Below are 26,290 nucleotides of genomic sequence, written 5' to 3'. Positions count from 1 at the left end.
GATGGCCTTAAAATTCTGCAGTGCTTGGTAAAAGTGACATAAGTCAGTTTCCACAAACATTTTTTGATAATTTATTGACAACTTACAGTGGTTTATGTCGATTTGATTTTTTTTTCTGTATGAATTATTGTAATGGGAGAAATACTTATATTTTTTTCCAAGCGAGCAGATATTCCGTAAGTTGTCAATAAATTATCAAAAAAGGTTTGTGGAAACTGACTTGTGTCACTTTTCCCGAGCACTGCAAAATTATACTTATAAATAAAATATTTTATTTAAAATTAGTACAGGTATATTCTTAATTAAGGCCTTCTGAGTGGTATAAATAAAATTTTATAATCTGCAGGGAATCTTTAAGAATTTGCGAGATGAATTTTTGAATTTCGAAAGATGGTATTGATAATTGCTTTAAAAATTATATGTAAATTTTGGTAAAGAACTCCGAACACCAAAAAATAAACCTGTCACTGACCAATTGAAGAGAGGGATGTTATACTTGGCACTAAAGTAGGGAATACAAGGTTCATAAATGACCCTCTATTCATAATCAACCTGATGAACTTGGTTTAGATCTCTCTCCATGCGTATAGTTGGATCTATGATAGTAGCCTTTTAATATTTTAATAATAATATTCATACTATTATCACAAATTAATTTACAAATGCAAATACAAGTACAGCTGTCAAGGAAAAAGTGGCCTCACTTGTGAACAGCGATTATTTTCTAAGTCCACTTCGCATGACGGTGATGTTACACGATGCTCGCGCTTCTACAAACAGTTTCGGAACTATGAAGTCATTCGATATCTGCGTATTGTAAAGTAGCGGTAGAGTGCTCGCTTAATCATTTGAAGGTTTTGAGATCGAGCCTTGTTGTACGTCGTTGTTGGGAGTGTACTGTAGCGGAAGGCGGTCATTTTGAACATGTATGGGCTTAAGGAATACAAAACCGCAAAAATCGTATGTCTGTCTCATTTCGTTGCTGAGAAATAGTGTTTTTAAAAATGTGTATACATCAATTTGGAACACTGCATATCCTGTAGATTCAGGAGGTGCAATATTTGCCAGCTTCTTTTGCATGAAATTTTTAACTTATTATTTTATACTTATTTACTGGCTTTTAAGGAACCCGGAGGTTCATTGCCGCCCTGAAATAAGACCGCCATTGGTCCCTATCCTGAGCAAGATTAATCTTTCTCTATCATCATATCCCACCTCCCTCAAATCCATTTTAATATTATCCTCCCATCTACGTCTCGGCCTCCCTAAAGGTCTTTTTCCCTCCGGCCTCCCAACTGACACTCTATATGCATTTCTGGATTCGCCCATACGTGCTACATGCCCTCCACATCTCAAACGTTTGGATTTAATGTTCCTAATCATGTCAGATGAAGAATACAATGTGTGCAGTTCTGTGTTGTGTAACTTTCTCCATTCTCCTGTAACTTCATCCCTCTTAGCCCCAAATATTTTCCTAAGCATCTTATTCTCAAACACCCTTAACCTATGTTCCTCTCTCAAAGTGAGAGTCCAAGTTTCACAACCATAAAGAACAACCGGTAATATAACTGTTTTATAAATTATTTCAAATTTTTTGACAGCAGACTGGATGATAAAAGCTTCTCAACCGAATAATAACACGCATTTCCCATATTTATTCTGTGTTTAATTTGCTCCTGAGTATCATTTATATTTGTTACTGTTGCTCCAAGATATTTGAACTTCTCCACCTCTTCAAAAGATAAATTTCCAATTTTTATATTTCTATTTCGTACAATATTCTCGTCACGAGACATAATCATATACTTTGTCTTTTCGGGATTTACTTCCAAACCTATCTCTTTACTTGCTTCCAGTAAAATTCCCGTATTTTCCCTAATCGTTTGTGGATTTTTCCTAACATATTCACGTCATCCGCATAGACAAGCAGCTGATGTAACCCGTTCAAGTCTGTTATCCTGGACTTTCCTAATGACATACTCTAGAGCAAAGTTAAAAAGTAAAGGCGATAGTGCATCTCCATGCTTTAGCCCACATGGAATTGGAAACGCATCTGACAGAAACTGACCTATACGGACTCTGCTGTACGTTTCACTGAGACACATTTTAATTAATCGAACTAGTTTCTTGGGAATACCAAATTCAATAAGAATATCATATAAAACTTCTCTCTTAACCGATTAAATTTTTAACACAATTACTAAATTACGGAAGAAATAATGCAAACAATGAATTAACAACAAATTGATAATATGTGAACAGTTGAATAATACTAATTACTAGTAGAAACCTACTCATATTTGTTATAAAATAAATCTTAGACGATCTGCCGGTAGTGGAATTCAATTCCCATGCACGAGAAATCATATAATGTACGAGGTGCATCCAGAAAGTAAGTTTCCCGATTTTTCCCCTTGAAAGTAAACGTAATTAGCCGTGTCATTTGCGCATGCGTAACAGATCTATGCCGTATCAATCATATGCCAGCCGGACAGGTCCTGCCTGGTGCCAGTAGCGTGGCAGCAGTGGTCCGAAATGGAAGCTCTTATTCCTTCTCCCGCCGCCTGCGAGGTTCGGTCGGTGATAAAGTTCTTTAATGCACAAAGCATTGCGCCAATTGAAATTCATCGGCAGCTCTGTCAGGTCTATGGGCCGAACATCATGAGTAAGCAGATGGTGCGTCGCTGGTGTAGGCAGTTTTCCGAAGGTCGTCAAAGTGTCCATGATGAAGAGCGCAGTGGGCGACCGTCCCTCATCAATGATGATCGTGTTGAGCTGGTGCGGCAGTGCATCATGGAGAACCGTCGCTTCACGATTACGGGGCTGAGCAGCCATTTTCCGCAGATATCGCGATCCTTGTTGCGTGAGATTGTCACTAAGCACCTGCTGTTCAAAAAAGTGTGTGCCAGGTGGGTGCCGAAAAACCTGACACTCGAACACAAAATGCAACGTTTAGGAGCAGCACTGACATTTCTGAAACGGTATCACGATGACGGCGACGAGTTCCTCGACAGGACCGTCACGGGCGATGAGACTTGGATTTCGCACTTCACCCCGGAAACCAAGCAGCAGTCAATGCATTGGCGGCATAGTGGATCTCCGGTCAGGACGAAATTCAAACAGACGCTGTCGGTACGGAAAGTGATGTGCACGGTGTTCTGGGACAGGAAGGGCATTCTACTCACTGACTTCCTTCCAAGAGGTGAAACAGTGAACGCTGACCGTTACTGTGAAACACTGCGAAAATTGCGACGTGCCATTCAAAACAAGAGGCCTGGAATGCTTACTGCAGGTGTTGTGCTCCTCCATGACAATGCTCGTCCACATACGGCTCGGCGCACAGCAGCTATTTTGACGGAATTTGGCTGGGAGTTGTTTGATCACCCACCCTACAGTCCTGATCTTGCTCCCAGCGATTTTCACGTTTTCTTGCACCTCAAGATATACCTGTCCTCCTGTGAGCGTTTTGGCAACGACGAAGAGCTGAAGACGTCTGTCACACGCTGGTTCCATTCACAGGCGACAGAGTTCTACGACAGAGGGATACAAAAGTTGATCCCACGATACGACAAGTGTCTTAATTCTGATGGTGGTTATGTTGAAAAATAGCTGAAACATTGCTGTACCTGTTGCTAATAAATGTTTTCCTGAAAGTGTGTGTCCTTTTTTTTTAAATAGGGAAACTTACTTTATGGATGCGCCTCGTAAATGGTAACAATAATTATTTAATTAGGGTAATGTCCCTTTTAAACTGCGCATGCTACGAGAACATAATAAACTGACATAACGATAATGAAGCCATGTTTGAATTAAAATTTTAATGCGAACATAGTATACGCCGAAAATTTTCTTACAACAGCTTTCAGCTCCACAAATCACATAAGATATTAACGAGAACAGAACTCCGACCAACTTCAGCTCATTAACTTCTGACGAGAAACGTTACAATGACGGAAGAATGGAATTAGGTTAAATATTAATAAAATGAGTCGGTATTGATTTTCTTTTCACCAACTCTGGGACGTCGTATTGTTATGCTAGCAAGGATATTATTTTGACCACAGATTGTCATCGTTTCTGTATATATTGCTGCAGGATATTGAAACAAAAAACGTCAGATCTTGCGATACACAGATGAAAACTAATTTGAAATTGTAATGAAATTTCTATTCTGCAATGACCGTTCCTGGAAATGTATTTTATTTAACATTTATCAGATTCCTAAATAACCATTTTTGCCAGTTTAAACTGTCGCGTAGCAACAGATATGGAAAAAAAAAGAAAGGCTAAAATTGTCATTTCTCATGTGTCGCTGGAGATGCCACATGAATGGAAAACAACAAAGACAACGAAATTAATGTAGAATGGTCAACGACTATCTTGATCAGTCATCTCTACGTATTCAGTATACCGGAAAACTTTACTTTCGATGCTAATCGAACTGGTGAAATCTTCCACAGACTTTGCGATATATTAGCATTAAAATTGGTAACTGTAGTGAGAATTATGACGTTGGCAACGAATATCAGCAAACTTCGTAGAAGCCATAGTCATTAAAAGAGCCCAATGGTTTGTCACATTTAAAACAAGTTATTTAAGCAGTGACTATACAGGGTGTTTCAAAAGTGATGGTCAATAATTTACAGATGAAAAGGAGGAACTGAAAGAAGAAATAAAAATCCAATAATTATTGGCCTCCAAATTAAACGTTTATGCGATAATCCCTTAGGAAAATGAAGTTCATCGGATTTAAATCCGATTATATTTTTGTATTTGAGGTGATGTAGAAAGCTGGTTTACACTTCTGAGAGCAACACACTTCAGGAATTGCGGTTTTGAATTGAACGTGCTTTTCAGTAAATAAGGAATGATCCAGGACTGCCCGAGACGATTCGCAGTTAACTACAGAAAAGAGCACAACGTTGCGTTCAGATGCAGCATTTTGAACACCTGATCTTGGTAGAATTCAGTTATGGATGTCTGCAAGTTTGGTCTTAATTAGAGAGGAAACTCAACAGAAAATGTGTATTATTCGATAACTGTTAATTTGCGGACCAATGTGTATTGGAGCTTTCTTGCTTGTATTAGTTTGAGCTTTACACCTGGAAATTATTGACTGTCATTTTTGAAACACCCTGTATGTCAGACTGTGAAAAGGAGGGGACTGTCCATCTGGATCAGCGGTGACCAAAACTAGAGCTGCAGTGATTACATGCGACACACAGCCTATGAAGTAAGGAGACGGAGGGAAGGTACTTGGCATGAAAACTACAACCAGTGGTGGTTCCTGTATTAACATCTTGATCAAGCCCACGGATAAAAATCTCAAGCTTTGCTGTATCAGTAATGTTACTGCTGTCATCAACAGCCAGTGAATAATATACGATTTTTCTTGCTTCTTGTTTTAATCTTCCTCTTGACTATAATCAGGAATTTTCAAAATTTTTCTCTCGATACTTGGTCGAGAAATTCGTAGTTTTTCATAATTAGGAACTTCTTATGGACAAGTTATTTAAATTATTTTAATCGTTACTCTTTTGAGAAATTCTGTTCCATTAAAAGACTTTAGAGCACGAGATATTTCAAACCCCATTAGGTAGCTGACTTCCTTGCATTTATTTATCTCATCTTTCTCTTCCTGGCTATGATTTAAGACATGTCAATTCCTGGCGTTTAACAGTTCGTTGGCACATAATATTGAATCAGGTTTTCTACAATATTATTATTAAATGACTAACTAATAAATAGTTACCCTCATCTAATGATTAAGAAGATTAAAATTGAGTTAAAACCTGATAATTTTATCCTTCTAGGGAGAAGATCTAAAAATATCAATATTCATGCACGTACAGAAGAATTACAGAAACACATACCTAGTGGTCAATAATAATAATAATAATAATAATAATAATAATAATAATAATAATAATAATAATACATTATTCAGCGTGGCAATTAATGTTTCTATGTACTCTTAATTGAACAGTTGAGCAAAGTAAACATATTACATTTCGTCAGACAGAACAACAAAAAAGTTCTCCTGATTCTTTACGAAACCACCTCTTACTGCTTGTAGAGACAGAGTTTGTAGAGCGACATGATACCGCCACTGCTTGCCTTCAGTACGTGAATGAAACACACAGCAATGTACAGGGAACTCCTCGTACCCGTTTGAATGTCTGTGATTACACGATGTAACCACGACACCCGCTTTGGTCACCGCTGGTCTAGATACTTTCACGACTTTTATGTATCACATCGGTGGCTAAGAATGTTACATTGTATCTAGAAAACTTATTTTAACTACTTTATTATTTGCATTAAATACATTATTATTATTATTATTATTATTATTATTATTATTATTATTATTATTATTATTATTATTATTATTACAAAATTTGACAGTTAACTAATATTTTGTTCTCGAGTAAACATCTCGCAAAGCAGAAACGTATATAAAAAATGTTAATATATTGAGAAAAAATTAATTTTTTATACTTATTTTATTAACCAAATTTACAGATACGTGGTTCACGTCTTAGCCATCGATATATGCTTCTTCTCCCGATGCTTCTCTCATGCTTCTCTCCCCGCCCTCCTTTATGTGGAGAATACGCTAAGATGTTATCCAACATTCACCTTACAGTTAGGATAAGTCCAAAAAATTCAACTCATGTAATCAGCCCAAGAGAGATTCAAACCGACGCTAGAAGCTAAATCACTCTCGTAGCTGAAAAACAATGTTTTAGTTTACATTCTAACGAAAACCAGTAATACAACAATAAAGTTTGCATATAAAAAAAGGAACATACAATTCAGGTACACCCGGTATTATGAAGTTGCGAATAATCTTAAGAGATGAAATTTGTTGTGAATTTGCTAAGATATTTAACATTCACTTTACAGTTGGGGGAAAATTTCCAAAAATATTCAATCCAGGTAATCAGCCCAAGAGAGATTCAAACCTACGACCGAATGCAGCCTCAAAGCAAATTTCCTCTCGTCAGAAGCTATACCACACTCGTAGTTGGAAAATAATGTTTTAGTTTACATTCTAACGAAAACTAGTAACACAACAACAAAGTTAACACATAAAAATAAAAACATACAATTTTGGTACACCCGGTATTATGAAGTTGCGAATAATGTAAATCCATAATTGGACATGAGGGTTTAATTACCCCATTTTTATCCTATTTCATTGCTCAATGTATCAAATTAAATGTACAGTTATTAATACGGACACAAATTATATACTGTATTTCAAGCCTGTATAGACCCATAATGATTGTAAGCGTCTATGGTAGAAGGGTGAATATACAGAATTCAATGCAGCTCTGTCAATACATTGAGATCATGTTCATTACTGAAAATGGACAATTGCGAAATGTAATCAAGAAATAATGTAAATCATGAAATCTGTTCGGGCAGATCGATTTGTATAGATTAATATCGAGAAATGGAGGTATGAATACATTTTAATTTGAGAACTTGTTAATATAAACAGATCAGTGGCGGATTTCCAGCGGCGGGTGAGAATCTGCTAGTCGTTATTTTTATTAATATGAATCATGTGAAATAATTTAAGATGCCTTCAATTTATTTATTTTACAACTGAAGATTGGACATAGAAAAAACTTTAATTGCCATTGGGTCAAACCATAGAAAACAGAGCTTTCTTGTGGGATTAGTAATGCGATATCATGTGTTTTGCAGTTTAATGGAAGAAGCTAGGGCCTATATAAAATTGCAATGGGACTTATCATTTTTCTTGGTGGACTGATCCAAAGACGTACTTAAAAAAATTCAAAGATATTGGCACTTACAACCTTTTTATGTCCAGTTTTAAAATCTTGTTCAATGACGCTATATTAATTGCTAGGTTACTTAGCGTCGATAAAACTGGAGAGATAGGGACAAAGTGACTTGAAACAAGACTGAGAATTCTCATAGATTATCTCACATTCGATTCATGAAGTTGAAGAAAACCTCTTCATTTGAACAATTGCGTCATTTTTCCCTTGAAAGTATTCAAGTCAGCTTTACAGAGAGCAATACCTGAAAGCCAGATTTGTATAATAAAAGGTACTGTTCGTTAACAGAAAACCACAAACTTAAGTCAATGTTGAGCTATGACATTCTGTCAACCTACTTGAGATATGTGGATATAGGAGCAATAATTAGCTGTGGTCTTGTATAGTTCCTGGGTAGCTCAATCGGTAGAGCGTTGACGCGCTCAGCCAAAGATCCAGGGTTTGATACCCGGTCCTGGAACAATTTTTCCCTTGAAATTAATCATTCTGTGTCGTTTCTGATCAGATTTGAGGCGTTTAGACAACAATTTCGCAGACATTTTTCTATCACTCAAAACAAGAATCATATGAGTTGTGAAAAATACGTTAATAGGATATTTTCAGTCTTCGATATAGTCTGTATTTGATCCCAATTCGTCTATCCTTCAAAATCGTGTTATGCACAGCAGCGATATTTTCTCGAGTGTGCACAGAAACAGATCTTTTAACGAGATGCTCGTCTTTGATCGCCTTTCTTCCTCTACCTAATTCCGCAATCTAATTTTTGTGGTGGCATACTGGGGACACTATGTCCGACAAATCCGCATAAATTTCCTTCTCAAAAAGCTCTTTCAAAAATATGAGTAATTTAATACACACTGACACTCTTACTTACTTACAAATGGCTTTCAGAGAACCCGGAGGTTCATTGCCGCCCTCACATAAGCCCGCCATCGGTCCCTATCCTGAGCAAGATTAATCCAGTCTCTGCAATCATATCCAACCTCCCTCAAACGCATTTTAGTATTATCCTCCCATCTACGTCTCTGCCTTCCCAAAGGTCTTATTCCCTCCCACCTCCCAACTAATACTCTGTAACAGGCCTGCACAAGGTTTGCGCTCTCCGAGCCGGCTCACAGCTCATGAGCGGAATGCAGATATTAGCTGCGCTCTGTATGGGGGTGAACTGGAAGAAGGGATGATCTCGTACAAAATGTACACAAAACGTGTTTTGAAATGAATTCCCGTCCAGTGTTTACAAAACTATCTTGGACTATTATTAATTAATAAAGAAATATTTATTTTACAGAAATAATAGAAATTCTATAGCTACTTAAATATACAATATCATTTTGTTATATTCTTATTATCAGTACATCAAAACGAGGTTTTATCTGTTGGCAGCTGAAAGGAACAGTAGCGTACTGATCGTAATGAAACATCAGTTACAAATGTTCGATGTCTGCCTTTATTAAAGTTGATTATACAAAACAGGTGCTCAAATATAAATGTTGAGCCAAACATAGCAATCATTTTCACAGCCAGCCTGTGTAGTCGTGGATATTATTGCTGAGGTTTAGTCTTGTAAAACTCAACCAGTAGTATTATTCAAACGGCCTTTAGTCCTTAGGTCACATTGAAGATCAATGAGTTCAAGCTGTAAATCGTTAAATGTTATGTTTTATTTAACGACGCTCGCAACTGCCGAGGTTATATCAGCGTCTCCCGTGTGCCGGAATTTTGAGCCTGTCGCATTTAAGCAAACTGAAATGTTATGTATGACACTGTTTCAACTAGTGTTGGAGGAATTTATTATGATAACTTTAAACTTCTTTCCGATTAAGACAAGATCTTGGAACCTAGAATTAAATTCATTTTGAATTTCAATTAATATTTGCACATAATCGTTTAACATGGCTTCATCACTAGCAGTTTCTATCGTTCGAAAGTGAGCCATATTACCTTCCAGAAACTGACTTACGGAAAGTGTAAATTTACGACTGAAATCCCGTAATTTATTCAACATATCAAAAATGAACTGCTCTTTTCCCTGAAGAGAGAGATTTAAATTGTTGAAGATTACTACATTTTAACGTTTCTGACTACCCTACCTTATGTAATAATGCAACTTTCAACTACTGAACCTTTTTACTGCGGTCTTCACCAACAAAACATCTATCTACATGTGTGGATTAGTAATGACGAATTATATTACTTTTGCCTTTTTTTTTTCAAACCTCTGTGGCAGATAAGTATTGACTCAGCTGCTGTGAAAAAATAAGCATTTTCCCATGCAATCTTTAAAGAACTTGCCTGATGATCACTTTTCCGTCTTTTAGATTCCTCCATTATGTAGCCGTAGACAGCCAAAGTGAAATAGCTACTGATAATAGACACTATACCAGATAGCTGCGTGGACTATCCTCTACCTAAAGCAGGCCTACGTCATTGCGACGTAACTATCCAAGGAGCGGCCGCGCTCAATGAGCGCCGTTTGTGCTGGCCTGCTCTATATGCATTTCTAGATTACCCATAGCCAACGTGCTACATGACCTGCCCATCTGAAACATCTGGATTTAATGTTCCTAATTATACCAGGTGAAGAATACAATGCGTGCAGTTCTGAGTTGTGTAAAATATAAAACAGAATACAAGCGAAAATTTCTTAGAAGTGTCACGGAACAAGAAATATTTGGCAATAAAATAAATAATGAAATCAAATAAGACTAAATATATGGCAAAGTAATTAAATGGTTAGGGTTTAGAGATGAGAACTGAATACAGCATATAGAGAAAATGAAAGCTCTACATTTGCAAATCGATCGGTATAGAAATACATTCTGACTGACAAAAGAAATATTGGAAAAGCACTTAAACGCTAGAGTGGTTAATTATAACGTCTAAATGCATAAGGCATAAAAGACAAGCATGAAGAGTCTTCAAGAAGCGATGATGACGACAGATACAAATCGACATGCGGATAGTGAATTAAAAAAAAAAGACGCTTGTCTAGAGGGATATTGTCCACTCGTTACCTTGGTAGCTGGGCTCTCTCACTTCCCTACAGATGTTTCGTAACGAAAGCTTTTTAAGCAGATGTATTAACCGTTACAAAAACATCGTTAGGTATTCATTTTAGGAGCACTTGCATTTCATCGGAGCGAAAAGGGTCTACCAACGACGGTCTGTTGTTCTACTGTCTATCCGTGTCTCAAAGACTGACTGATCGATTAGTTGCGTTGACGGATTATGACGTAGCGGCTTTCACCAGAAACTCCGTCACGTACTTTAGCTACCTACACGGTATGTTTTATGTAATGGGTGTGAAGTATTATATTATAACTTGATGTGTAATACTCTGAAAGATATGGTCTATGAACGTAGGACTGAAATCCATACATGTGCTGAGGTGCACTCGTTATGAGTGACTAGTTGGCCGGGATCCGACGGAACAAGCGCCGTCTTAAATCACGAAGAGATTTACGCATATCATATATATTATTTTAATGTACCGAAGTACATATGATATTTCCATGCAGATATTCTGCGTCATCATAAGATGAAAGAGTAATGGAACGGAGAAAAATTCTCTCCTCTATGACGTAGTGCAGAGGGCGGCCACTAGAGGGAACCCAAGAGTTGGAACTTAAAACTGAGACGATTCTGTCCGACGCTAGGGTGGGTATCCGGTGTGGCTTAGTGGATAAAGCATCAGCACGTAGAGCTGAAAACCCGGGTTCAAATCCTGCCGCCGGAGAGAATTTTTCTCCGTTCCATTACTCTTTCATCGTATGATGACGCAGAATATCTGCATGGAAATATCATATGTACTTCGGTACATTAAAATAATATATATCCTATACCTGCCAGATATCGTTATTAAATATTTTCATGATTTTACATATTTTGGTACATATTCAGCTTATTTTTTTACATAAATATGTACATATTTCATATCTTGATATTACATAAAAATCCGGTCCCTAGTCATGAATAACCGATGATGGCAACAGATACAAACCGACAGTGAATTAAAAAAAAAAGAAAAGACGCTTGTCTAGAGAGATATTGTCCACTCGTGATGTTGGTAGCTGGGCTCCTTAATGCCCTCTCACTTTCCTACAGCTGTTTTGTAACTAGAGCTTCTTAAGCAGATGTATTAACCGTTACAAAAACATCGTTAGGTATTCATTTTAGGAGCGTTTGCATTTCATCGGAGCGAAAAGGGTCTACCAACGACGGTCTGTTGTTCTACTGTCTATCCGTGTCTCAAAGACTGACTGATCGATTAGTTGCGTTGACGGATTATGACGTAGCGGCTTTCACCAGAAACTCCGTCACGTACTTTAGCTACCTACACGGTATGTTTTATGTAATGGGTGTGAAGTATTATATTATAACTTGATGTGTAATACCCTGAAGAATATGGAAGGTGGATTTTAATTTTTAAGTGAAATATAAATTCATTCTCTTGAAATATTTACTTATTTACTTACTTGTTTACTTGTTTACTGATTTATTTGCTTATTTACTTATGTAATTATTTACTTATTTACTTATTTATTTATTTATTTATTTACTTATTTATTTATTTATTTATTTATTTGTTTATTTATTTATTTATTTATTAATCCGGCAGAGTTAAGGCTATGAAGTCTTCTCTTCCACACTACCAGAAGTAAAATACATAATAAACAATGACAAAATAGTAATTTAACAAAACAGTGAAATTACTAAAACACAACAACTGAAAAGCAAAATGAAATTTTCATACATTAAAGTGACTCTATAGTCTTAATCAAAGCATGAAAATACTTCTTTTCATTCGTCTTTTTAACCTCCCTTGTTACAGGTCTTGTTGCCCACACACCAATGCCAGGAGAGAAGGGGACGAGATTTTATGGACACACAGACTAGACTTCGACACATTTTTGGGCCTTTCTAGCCTAGAAGAGTGAAGGGACCTCCACTGACACACACAAACATAACATCAAAACATTAATAGAGGACATCCATCCATGCCCGAGGCGGGACTCAAACCCATGAATCTTCGGGGTGCACTTCCTGAAGAGAGCATATTATAACACCCGGCGTATTGAAACAAATTTATAAATTGAAGAATTTTGTTGCCAGACTTGCAAAACGAGTATCATCCTCCATCGAATGAAATTAAATCTATATTAATAATAAATCTGTAGCCGAAATTTTTCTGGTAATTTTCGATTTTCCAAAAATAATTGGTCCTAACATATATAATTAACCACCCTGAAACCGAAAATCACATTTTTGAAATTTTTGTTTGTATGTCTGTCTGTATGTTTGTTACCTTTTCACGCGATAATGGCTGAACCGATTTATATTAAAATTGGAATATAAATTAAGTTCGTTGTAACTTAGATTTTAGGCTATATGGCATTCAAAATACTTTAGGGGGTTATAAGGGGGTCTGAATTAAATAAATCGAAATATCTCGCTTATTATTGATTTTTGTGAAAAATGTTACATAACTAAAGTTTCTTTAAAAATGATTTCCGATAAGTGTTATTCTGTACAAAATTTTGATAGGACTGATATTTAATGAGATAAATGAGTTTTAAAATTAAAATAACGCCATCTAAGACGGTGCAATGAATTAAGAACAAATGACTAATCGAAACAGGGGCCTTGGACATCAACAATGAAAAGTTATTAAACATAGCCTACAGAGATTGTTTCTGTGTTTGTATGAAGTAATATCAGAAGCTAAATTAACCGATTTGTATAATTAATTATTTCACCATTGGAAAGTGTAGTTTCTCCAGATGGACATAATGCTATAATGTTATTACAGTAACTTCTGAGTAAATCGAGGAAGGTAAGATTAAAATAGCTTCTTATGCACAGAAAATTTTGTACATTCGTTTTCTGTATTTCGTAAAATAATATTTATGTACACTCATTTTAATCTCAGAGAATTAACGAACAACGAGAGTGTATTGATTTAGTATGCAGTAATAGTACGTTAGCTTACCAATCCATAATTTTATAATTCAAATTGTAACTATGCTCAATTGAATAGTGTTGAAATACATAAAAAAAATATATATGCAATAAATGCAATGCAAAAAAAATTGGGTAATGAGCGAAGCAGATTATCTTGCGCTGTTGTAAAAGTTATTCCCTGGATCAAACGTCCTATTTTAATTATGTAATTACTTTATATTTATTTCTAATAGGTGCAGCGGAGCGCTCGTGTACGGCTAGTTTATTATAAAACTGCATAATATAGTTCGTCTCATTTTAGAGAAATGAGGACATTCTAAAGGAATTAAAAAGTCTCCTAGTTTCGTATAAATTTAAAGAATACAAAATTAATAGCTTTGCATCTGTCCAATGGAAACCATGGAAACGTCTTCCAAGAACGATGAAATATATCGATCATTCGAAAATTAATAGAAACACTTCGGAATATGTATTACATGTCTTTCTCGTGTTAAATTCTATCGTACATGGTTAACATGTTTCGGCCTGTTATGGGCTTTCTTCAGAACTGGTTGTTGCTGGTCTTGGCGCCTTTTGTTTTGTTTCCTGTGGGAGTGTGTTTGTGTAGTGTAATGGGGAGTCAAAGAGTGTGTGTGTTCTGAAAATGAGTGTTGAGAATTTCATTTGAATGTGTTTTTGTGTGTCTCTATATTTCGTATTGTTCTAGTGTGTTCAGTTTCTGGCTTTTTCGTTGGATGTGTAGAACTTCTATGTATGTGTTGATGTCTCTATAGGTTTCAGAACACACAAAGTTTTTGACACGAGAAAAACATGTAATACATATTCCGAAGTGTTATAGTGTTAAAAGCTGTGTAACCAAAACGTATAGAAACCTTCAATGAAGAACATAAACTTATTTATTAGCAACTGACATACTTACAGAGTTTTAAATGTAATCACTTGCTATACAATCGAAAACACGTTTTTGAGCTATGGAAATGTTATTCAACATGGTTCCAGATATCCAAAAGTGCGTTATAAGAGAGTGAGTGTGTTGTACGTCAGTAAAAGTGTGGCAGTAAAAATATGTAATAGCCTCCCTATGCATATAAAACATTGAACTCAAAACATAAAATTACTTAGGATCAATTTAAAGAAGTACATAATTTCTCACGTTTTCTATTCTGTAGGTGAATTGACATTTAAAAACGCGGCATGAATATTTGTCTTGTATTAAGTATTGATACTAACACTTTGTGTTGTGTTTTAGAGGTTGTTTTACGACGCTTTATCAACATCTCAGGTTATTTAGCGTCTGAATGAGATGAAGGTGATAATGCCGGTGAAACGAGTCCGGGGTCCAGCACCGAAAGTTACCCAGCATTTGCTCATATTGGGTTGACAGACCTTTGTATTGTACTAGTAAAACTCTTCTGTATATATTTCAACTAGACTGTGACTATAATTAAGACTTTGTAGTACTATTAAGATTTTTTGACACGTTCCATATTCTAGCACAGTTCCAACTCCACACAGAACCAAGACCGCAGATAGTAAGCAGTACTGAGTTACTGAGTATAGTACGTTCCAGAAATATGTTCGCGTTTTCCAGTGACGAAAGAGCTTTCAATATTGAATCATATTTTCGCACAGGTACTGTCCGTTTGCCTACGTCGCATCCCGATTTCCCCCACCTGCTTCTGCTCGCCCCTCTGTAATAGCTGGGCTGTCTTAGCTCTTTTCTGAAAACATTAATTTCTCTTAGGAATTAGAAGTTTACGTAATATTATACAGCTGTTTAATTTAACTTAAATAAAAGGGCCTCGTAAGTAATTAACTGTCACGTGATTTCCTCCCTTTCTACAATCCTGCGGCATAACCACTTGGACGGACAGTAGATAGCATGTCTGAGTAATTTTATATTTTCGGGTCGGGCAGAAGTGAAGATTGAATTCACAGTACGTAGAGTAGGTACAGAATTATTTCAACATGAGTTACTAGTACGAAGGACGAAACTGGCAATTGGAATTAGATGCAATAGTCTATAGTGCGATAATATGCACAAAAGAACTGAAGCCTGTATCGAAATGAACGGCCACCATTTTCAAAATTGTGTTTAAGTATTCATATTATGATTATTTTTCAATTTAACTTCTTTCTCTATATTGTACGCTAATGTGCTGTAGACAGTATAATATACACTGCATAATGAATACGTTCGCATGGATAACTCACTTCGTGAGTAAAAACACTTATTCTTAATACAGTACTGTACTTTGATTAAAGAAAAACCTAATGAAAATTATCAAACTAAAAATCGCGATATTTCCTAGTTTACGTAAATGGATGAACTACTTTTCTGCCATCCTATACCTAGTAGAGTGATTTGTGTTTTACGCCAGTATCATCGAACTCCAGTCTTGGAGGGGGGAGCAAGCGGTGTTTCCGGTTCTCTAAAGGTATGGACAGGTTAATATTAAAAATGTTAGTAAAAATAAAATGATGTCCCTGTATAACAGATCTTACACAGCTTTTAAATGAGCTAAATTTAGGACTTCAGGGAAAAGAAATTCTTAATACACAATTTACTGATAGAATTGCAGCTTTTAAGGAGAAATTGCTGTTATGAATACAGCAAATGCAAAAGGGTGAAATATATCATTTCCCACTCTTATCTAAGCGCATAGAATTTTGAACAATGAAAATTTCGAAATGTACGCATGTGTTCTATCCGGTCTGTTAGAGGAATTTACATCAAGGTTCCAAGATTTATATTGCTACATGTTCCGATTCCAACTGATTATTGATAACGTCCCCCCTTCATTATAGTGTGAATTGATTGACCTGCGATGTGATCGAGAGATGCGAGCGAAATATGATTCAAGGTCGAGTCTCATGCAGTTTTATGACGGATTCCCAAGAGGACGCTTTCCCAATCTGCATAAGCTGCGTTAGAAAGTTTTGTGTTTATTTGGTTCCACTTATAGATGTGAACAGTTATTTTCTATTACGAAAATAAACAAATCCCAAACAAGAAATGATGGGCTTTCAATGGTAGTTCTTCACATAGCTTGTGCTAATACAGTTTCTCCAAATCTTGAGAAATTGAGTAATATGAATTAATGTGCAATAGATACGTTTTGTTTTGTGTTTAAGGAAGTGTTTCATTACTTTGTGTTCTTATTTAGTTTGGTAGAATAACATTTTCTTTTCAAACATACAGTACGTACCGCAACTTGAATAAACCGGTTTTCGTGCACTCTACAGGGTGTTTAAAAAATACGGGGCATAATTTCAGGTATGTATTTCGCACATGTGGACAATCAAAATAGTTCATTAAAACATATGTCCGGAAATGCTTCATTTCCGAGTTATGGCCTTCACAACATTGAAGCAATGTTTTCGTAAATCTAATATATCGTAAATGCGTATTACTGAAGATAGTGTATTAAAATGTTTGAAAATATTCGCATGGAAAATGTTTGTAAGGAAATGAATTAACAAAGCAAATACTGTTACATCACAAACAAAAGATATGTGCCTATGTGTTGGTAAAACGTCAGCTCTATAGCTTCAGCAGATTTCGAGTTAATTTAATATTGTGATAACAGAAAGTTGCGCACCAATATCACCTAAAAGCATAATGCGATAAGAGTTTTATTATGTAATATTAGTTATAGTTAAAACACATACCCAGACAACTTTGCTTTGTACTATAATATTATTTTGATTACTTTTATAAGGCTAAAGATACCATCAATATCAATTTCAACTTATCATGTCATATTCAGTATCTTTCTTTGGGATAACACTTTCTTTATGTTTAATTCACTTAGTACAGTATAGTTGTAGTTATTATGGGATTTGTGTGAATATTCCTTCTTTACTCTTTATTATGTTATTAACGTTTAAAACACAACTGCAATATTAGGCTAAGAAATAGGTGTTAATACTTTTGTTTTACAGACAATATAGAAAATAACAAACAGAAAGAAGCCATATAAAAATAACGACATAAAATTTCACGTTCCGTTTGAAGTTTGTGCACCACTGTTTTCTTAATCCAACAGGCTACTTATTTCTCCTTCCATACTTAGCGCTTATCGCCCGCGCACGACGTCAAGGTCATAAAAATGCGCTTGCAAAGACATCACTGTGTTAGATCAACACACTAACTTACTTCTAGCCAAGAAAAATACAGGATATTGACTTAGTAAATGAGAAATATCCATTCTCTAGGCGGGATTCAAACCCACGAATGGTTTCCACACTTTAGTTGTTAGGCCTACTTACACTGCGAAGGACATAGATCATATTGATTTTTTTCTTGTCACTTTTTTTTTTCGTTCAAGAACTCTCTTTCAATTCTCAGTGGAGTACTTGTTACGTTTCAAATCCGTTGATTGTGTAGTTCTGTCAGCGCTCACATGACAAGAACTGACAGGAATAAAAGCGAATTTTCGTGTTTATGCCACTGAAATAAATTAATTTAGAAAATAATAAAGAAAGTAAGATATTTCTTTGAAATCCATGTAGTAAATCTTGACAATACATTTTTTTTTATTTATGAGATGCAATGGAACAGAATTTATACGATTATGCACGAAAGCAGAAGCATTTAATACATTTAAATCCAGATGATCACGTTTAATGAGCAACTATACAAACAAAATATGTTATTAATACAGCTAAAACGAAATAAATTGTCAGAATAATATAAAATGAAGTTTTACGTCATTAAAAATAGAAAATTCAATTAATACCTTGAACATGCTAATTACTTTTTCGAGGACTGAAATAGTGAATTCAACTGTTAAACAAAATATAAATAATATTGTGATAAAAATGTACATACGACTACGAAATCTTCTGATGACAAAAACATTAATTGCAAATAAATGTAATTACTACAAAATCAATATCGGTAACAGAAAAATTCATATCCGTCCTTTTTTATTATTAGCATCCCGAGCTATGAAAATGTTTCTCCGCTGAATTGAGAGTGCCAATGGACTCTATTTGTACAGGACTTCTTCCATTCACAAACTTTTAACATCTTCAGTTGTCTAAATATATTAGACAGAACATCCTTCTACTCTTCATCTTTCACGGTCTCTGCAGCTCATCTCTGGAACTCTTTACCACAACATGTCAGAGACTGTCGGACATTGTCTAGTTTCAAAAATAAATTAAAATTGCACTTTTTGAATTAGATTCCTTTCAGTTATAAGCCCTTTTCTCTGCCATAGTTTTGTAAAATTATAGGCTATACATTTCTTTTTCCTTCCTTTCCTCTTTTTGTTTTCTTTATCAGTCGATGAATTTATTTTTTATAGTGAATTTTATTTAATTTTTGTATTTCTTTTCTTTTTTATTACTATTTTATTACATTCCATTTTGATATATTCTTCATTACGTTTTTCCGCATTAACCATTTGTACTAAATGAGTTGCTTTTACTATATTCCATTGTATTTTACTTCCTTTCTTTTCCTATTATGGTATTATTTTTATGTTGTTTAGTGTCGATTTTATTATGCTATTATTATTTTTTTTGTAATATGTTAGTATTCTGTTCTTTAACTTTTTGTTAAATTTTAACTGCTTGTATACTTTGTGACCTGGTAGACTGTAAGAGAAGGCCCTATGGCCTTAACTCTGCCAGTATAAATAAAGAATAATAATAATTATTATATTATTATTATTATTATTATTATTATTATTATTATTATTATTATTATTATTATTATATTCCCAGTGGACTAAGTCCGTCTGGTAGTTCGCCCAAACTCTCTGAAATTTATACAGGATGTTAAAAAAAAGTATCCAGTATTTTAGGAGGTGCTAGTATGCATCAAAACAAGAAAATAATGGGGACCCATGGGTCCTACAACATATACTTTCTGAAATCTGAACATTTCTTCACAGGAGGTGCTCAATCTGACGTCCATTCATAGCAATGCATTTCTCTACCCTCTGGAGTACGCAATCACGCACTCTTTGAAACTGACCTGGTTCCTTCATGTGTCCCTATAACCAAAAGTCTAGGGGATTTAGGTTTAGGGAACGAGCAGGCCAAGGTGTGGGGCTTCCTCGACCAATGCAGTGCTCCTGAAATATCAACGTCAGGTGTTGGCGCACATTGCGGAGAAAATGCGTTGGTGTGCCATCGTGCATGAACCACATCTGTAGTCCTGTTAACATGGCACATTCTTCAGCAAGGTGGGCAATACGTTAATAAGAAATTCTTGAAAATCTCTGTGGTAGCACGTATGGCCCTATTAAGCTATCACCAAGAACGCCTGCCCATTCGTTGATTGAGAATCGGTGCTGATGCCTTGTTTCTTCAACTGCATGGGGATTTTCATCATCCCACACATGCTGATTACGAAAATTCACAACACCATCTCTGCTGAACCCCACTCATATCCGCAACAAGACTTTTGCTTTCAGTATTCCTTGCGAAATATCATTATTCCATGCCAGGGGTGTCAACTACGGTATGATTATCTGGTAGTCTGCTGTATTGTAGGGCAGAGAAATACATTGCCATGAATGGACGTCACATTGAGCATCTCCTATGAACAAGTGTTCAGTTATCAGAAAGTATGTGTTGTAGGACCCATATTTATTAGACATTATTTTCTTGTTTTGATGCATACTATCATCTCCTAAAATATTGGATACTTTTTTTAACACTCTGTATAATTCTGGGACTTTTACTACATGTCTTACCCACTCCAACATTTTAGCTTTGATATTTACAACTACTTTTAATTTATTGTACTGTAACAATTAAATTCTTTAGTAAATATTCTGCACTGTAGAGTGACCAGCTCCAATGTTGGAACAAATGCATATTCCAGAAAATTTTGCGATCAAAGATTTTCATTTCTGGTCATCTCTTTTTCAAATTTTTTCCAGTTTTCAGAAGTGTAAGTCAATATATGGTTCATCAGCATTTGTCTTTATACAATTTTCCCTTTATTGAAATTAATTTTCTTTCCAAAATATTTAATGTACTTGCATTATACATTCTAATGCCTATTTATTCTTTCACATTGTTAATGTAATTTATTTTTGTCCCTAAGTATTTGAAATAATCGACTATTTCAATTGTATTTATGTTAATGTGCAATTGATTGCAAGAAGGTGAATTCCGAGAAAATACAAAAAATTTTGTCTTGCCATTTAATATGCTTACCAGTTACAGTTTCACGGTAAGAAATTTGATGTTACCTTCACTTACTCCCAATAACACTGTATCACCAGCTTATATGTCCTATCACACATTTGTGTCGAGATTTGTGACACCAAAATTTAGAATGAAACGTGTTAAAAGATATTTATTAGTAGCGAAAATTGTATGTAAAAACTGAGTCTAAAATTTTCAAATCTGTTCTTAGTCACTTAATTTTAAACGGATTTATGGGATATTATACGTACTAACCATTAAAATAATATGATTGTGCTTTAATTGATATTAGGATTAACTCCACAGAAACTTAAAACAGTAACCAATGTAAACCAATATTTTATCACCAAATTAAGTGAAGTAAGAAATTAAAATTAACGACAAATTAAGGAGAATTACCTCACTATTGAGGCTAGCAACATTTTCTTTTGAATTAGAATGAATTAAGTTTAAAGTGATTAAGAAATTTGGGAAGTTGATAATTTCCTCGTAAAAATACACACATTTCGTAACTGTGTCACTAAATGTTGTGAGTAATAAATGAATGAATTTGTTAAATTTATTTATGATTAATCACTAAAATAAATTTCATAACTCTGAATAACAAGAACAATTTATTATTGCTTATAATAAATACGTAAACGTAGAGCTGATTTCTCGTAAAGAAATATTCCAGTACCGGTACATTTCCAATAAGAAAAGGATTGTTTTGTTTTGCACGAAGTTTTACTATTACTTCTGAGAAATGATTCATAACAATTTATTAATCAGGGAGTTAAGAATATCCTATATTTTAAATTGCCAAGATACGTACTATTCAATAAAAAAATATTTAAAAATTTCAACGTGAGAAAAAACTACATTAATTTCCGTTGTACTCATTTTAATTACTTCGAGAAACTTGTAAGAATTCAAAATCAATTACGTAGTCCCGCAATAAAGAAGTTTAATATTTCCGCGTTGAAATTACCAACAAAATAATTATTTGATAAAACTAAAATTACATTTTAAAATGTAGCTGTGAATAGCTAAGTTAATTTCCGATAAAATAATCTTTAATTATTTCTAAACCCAAATTATAAAACTTCACAAATATTCAGAAGATATACGTGGTACTGTAGATCTGCTGTTAAAGACATGAAGGCTACATTTAAAAGCGATAACTAACACTGACATAAAAGAAAACATTTAAGTCTTACTCACCTTCCCTTTGGAATTGTTCACAGATACAAAGAATGGGATAAGAACAAGAAAGAAACAGATCAAGATCGTTTCCAAGAAACACGACACAAAACAACCGAAGATCGGCAGCGACTGTCACTTAGACCAGCCAGCGGGGCGGCATGGTAACCAACCGGCACAGCGCTCAACTGTCACGGGCGACGGGCGACGGGACACTGCCAAGAGCGTCCGTTCGAGGACGCTGGTAGACGCCACAAGACGCATGCGTCGATCGTACACATGACTTTACCATTAAAATATAGGGAGGAGGAACGAAAGAAGGGGAGCACGGAAAAAAATTGATGGTGGAGAAGAGGTATAAAATCCAACGTGGAGTTATTTTATCAATAAAAAACTAGTCGCGCTTTCTGAGAGGAAGGGAGGGTGGGTGACTTATATTCCCTTGTAGAGGGCGTTTATCACGCCTTTGTGATTCATCTGTAATCGTCAAATTAGTCTGTTTTTTGTGAAGTGGGGATGCTTCCGTACATTGCTATTAGAATCGTGATATCTATATTAACACCCCAGCAATCATTTGTCTTCAACAAGTCTCCACATTACACAGAAGATTTCAATTAATATTAATAAGCGAAGATCTTAGAGAAGCCTCAAACGATTATACCAACCTCAGCTACCAAATGAAGTCTGATAACTCCAGTGAGTTCTCAACAGATGTCTAAATTCATTAACTTAAATGAAAGAATACCAGATCTGGAATATAGAAAGTAATGTAAGAGCGACATAGGCTACGTAACATTTTAATCATTTAATCCTTAAATTAGCAAAACTTCATTTCTCGCATTAGTTTATAAACCGTGTCGGACTGTAAAGAAAATAACTATAGCAATGTCCATATTCTATATGTCGTACAATATTATAGTATTGTGGAATTTTAATTTTCCTACCCAATTTTTTCTATTGTTCTATTAAAATCTCAATATATAAAATTGAATGTGGGTATGTATGTATGTATGTATGTATGTATGTATGTATGTATGTATGTATGTGGGTGTGTATGTTCTCTATACAAATCTACACGTTTTGACCGATATGTGCCAAAGTTTGCACATTTAACCTTCATAACCAGGAGAAGAACATAGTCTACATTAAAATTATGCAAATGGAAGTTAAATTAATTAAATATATAAAGAATAAAAATAAATAGATCAAATATTCATGTATTATATTAAAATGCAAAATCTTCTACAGTCAATTGTTCTTTATTATTGTCTGTTGTATTCAACATAGACTTTCACGAGGCCTTGGAAATTTTAACACGAAATTAAATTACATTGTTGTTACACATCATGAAGGCTAAAACTAGATAATTCATGCAATAAGTATCTTTACGCAGTCCAGGACCGTATTGTGAATTCCTCGATGCAGTTTTGTAGATAGTGAGCAGACTGCTTTATCCAATTGAATTCTAGAATTCTTTCAAACTACAAGGATTTCTACCACATAATTTACTTAATATTGAATAGCCATAGTAGACCTGCTATTGCGAAATATTGACTCACCAAAATTATGCACTAACAAGAATTTGTGTCAAAAACTCATGCGAAACGTAATATGAGTGGCAATATTAACTGGAAAAACGAAAGAAGATGATGTTTTTATCCCACGTATTGCTATTATAGCCATTCGATTTTAAGCAATTATTATAAGTTATAGTAATATTTGTGATAATATTAGAATATTATAATATTGCAATAATAATATAGAGCCTATGTTACTGTTAACCCGTCTCTTATTAATAAGTTATGGTCACTGACTTGGCCGTTTATAGAAAAATATGATTTTCTGTTGTGGTAGTGTTCTACATTGCCTTCTCCAGTAGAGTGAATTCTGATGAGTATAGTCTCCGTTACTGCAAAACACCCTGAAATCCATGTATTTGATAGAATCCATCCGTTACAGATTGTAGTTTGGCCTTGAAGGAAATTAAATATATTGTGGGCAGAAAGGCTTAATAATGGATAATTCCGTGGTACGATAAATATTATCATCAATCACAATGTTAAATATCTTAAATATCCCTGTAGCATAAGGTCTTAATGTTGTTAAAACTCTATTCATAGGTGAGATGGAATTATTTCGATTAGTCAGTTTCTTTGGATATTAGTGACACTTTCTTTAATATTCGTCACTAGGGAGGAGAAAACATAAGTAAATATGGTTCGTTTTGGTTTTATATAGTTCCCTTGCCGAGGTCTCCGATAAGTCTAACATACAGTTTATTTAGAAATAGACCAAAATTTAAAACCCGGGCAACGCCGGGTAATTTAAGCTAGTTATAGCATAATAGCCTATTAACCTGTTGTATCCTATAGGATTCTTTGTGAATTTAAGAGTGTGTTGTAAGTTTAACTTACAAGGCCTACCAACAACATCGGTAAAGTTGTTAAAAAGACCATCGGTAAAAAAATGTAATTAAGAAATATATTGCAGAAAAATTAGTATTAAATGATAAAATAATTGAACAAGTAACACGATTTAATTATGTAGGAGATCATATAACGTAACTGTTTTAATTCAGGAGATTATAAACAATAAAATCGACGGATTTAGACGAATAAATAGCTCCACGATAGAAACGTTAAATAACAACATTTCATATGTACTCGAATAGAATATTTTTAGATTAAAATTTATAGTAATATGAATCACTTACCCTAAATCACTCGCTCTTGAAGGTCGACGTCTTCATTCCAGGGACTGTCTGGTGAGTAGTGGAGAATGCCATGGAATCTGCAAGAAAAATACAAATGTAATGCATTACAAAATAAGTCGAACCTAAGTGAATGTGTAGCCGGTACGTACGGCAGAACTGAAACTTCTTTAAACTGTATTGTGTAGTAAAGTTTTTACACGTTTGTGCAATGAGAGCCGATAAATTTATCTGTAGTAATGCCACGAGAGGTCTGAGATTAATCTGGGAAATCTCAGACCTCGAGTGACATTTATTAGGACTATTTCGTGAATAAAATAAAAATGTAAATAAAATATCCCTAAAATTCGATCACAAAATGTTAATAATTGTATATTAACGAATATTTAACCTATTCAGACATTTTGAAGTTGAAATACTCGTAGATGAATGCCGATTACTGCAATAAAGAAATTCGATGTTATTATTCAGTAATGCGAATTGCGAAAAGCGAAATACAGGTTTAAAAATGTTAATTACATGTACTGCACTTTTCTCTTATTATTATAACATGAATACATTTTCATTATCTGCTGAAATCATAATTTAATTTAACAGTAACAGTGGGGACAGCTATATACCAATGCTTATGTATTCACAGCGAGACATGCTGCTACACAGTGAAGCCATCTCTGTATAGATAGGCCTAATTAAAACACGAATTTTATTACGCCATACGGAAGGCAGTTTGATTAAAGACATTATTATTACTATGCAAGGTCTTTGGGTTTGATATGCGATGATGTTACATAAATTTGAACATCTGGCTGTCTATTAATTGTTTAATTTCATTCACAAAATACAAATTTTATAGGCTACAATTATAGGTTAAGTTACCTGTGGGAGCAGGACCAATTTCAGCTGTGTCTTATTTCGACCGTTACTTACAATCAGTGCTACACGAAAGCATTTTTATAGCTCGACAAACGCATTCTCGCTGTAGTGTGTAACGGAACTAAAGCTTTATCTACACAGTTCAATATTCCAATCGCGTATGCGTGCAATCTGGGAAGAATATTGAAAGAATCAAGTTTAAAAGGTACGTTCAATTAAATTGCATGAAGATTTTGTGTCTACATGGTGCGCCGTTTTGAACGTCGTCTTCACTGCCTAAATATATTAATTAATGTTAAATATCAATCTTGTATTCATTGCTTTAAAGTTGAAAGAAAAGTTTAACCGTGTAGTTGCATCTTAATGTATTCATGATCATCAATTTACGGGGAAACAGTTGGCGACAACGACTAAACAAAATAATGACCATGCGATAAATTGATAGCGATAAATCTAGCTACAAAAATTGTCGCAAAGTGTGACTGTGACTGGTTGAATTCAAAATGTCATTACACTTCATTGGTCGAAAATGGAATGACGTCATATAAACGAAATAGTCGCTTCTAAATTCAAT

General features: G+C 34.7%; 1 protein-coding gene across 1 annotated transcript in view; it reads right to left on the bottom strand.

Annotated features, from left to right (window-relative positions):
* Positions 1 to 22,330, bottom strand: part of Ccn — a 970,566-nt gene extending 948,236 nt beyond the window's left edge. The window contains exon 1 of the mRNA XM_069845004.1: positions 22,155 to 22,330. The gene's annotated coding sequence lies outside the window, so the exon portion shown is untranslated. The remainder of the gene's footprint in view (positions 1 to 22,154) is intronic.
* Between the last annotated feature and the right edge of the window lie 3,960 nt (positions 22,331 to 26,290).

This window comes from Periplaneta americana, chromosome 14 (genome assembly GCF_040183065.1).
Source record: "Periplaneta americana isolate PAMFEO1 chromosome 14, P.americana_PAMFEO1_priV1, whole genome shotgun sequence".
In the NCBI taxonomy this organism is placed as follows: domain Eukaryota; kingdom Metazoa; phylum Arthropoda; class Insecta; order Blattodea; family Blattidae; genus Periplaneta; species Periplaneta americana.
This window is presented reverse-complemented; position numbering and strand designations above follow the sequence as displayed.